We start from the raw sequence: 493 nt of genomic DNA, 5'->3' as shown, positions 1-493 counted from the left end.
GATGGTGATGCCCTACATACAGCTTGCCATGGAAAGGAGTAAGAAGGATTGAAGGAAGAGTGAGTAGTGAAGTAGAGTTTCAAGAGGAGCACAGCACCTCCATACGCCTATCTGAAATTTCCACTATTGATTTACATAAGTATTTCTATCCTGTTTTATTTTTTGTTTATTATTTATTTTCGAACTTATCATAAACCATTTAATCTGCCTAACTGAGATTTACAAGGTGACCATAGCTTGCTTCATACCAACAATCTCTGTGGGATCGACCCTTACTCACGTAAGGTATTACTTGGATGACCCAGTACACTTGCTGGTTAAGTTGAACAGAGTTGTGGAAAGAAAAAGCTTCTCTAACAGTGCCTGGAACTCTTGTATCACAATTTTGTGCACCAAGTTTTTGGCGCCGTTGCCGGGGATTGTTTGAGTTTGGACAACTGACGGTTCATCTTGTTGCTCAGATTAGGTAATTTTCTTTTCAAAAATCTTTTTC

This window comes from Arachis duranensis, chromosome 2 (genome assembly GCF_000817695.3).
Source record: "Arachis duranensis cultivar V14167 chromosome 2, aradu.V14167.gnm2.J7QH, whole genome shotgun sequence".
Lineage (NCBI taxonomy): Eukaryota > Viridiplantae > Streptophyta > Magnoliopsida > Fabales > Fabaceae > Arachis > Arachis duranensis.
This window is presented reverse-complemented; position numbering follows the sequence as displayed.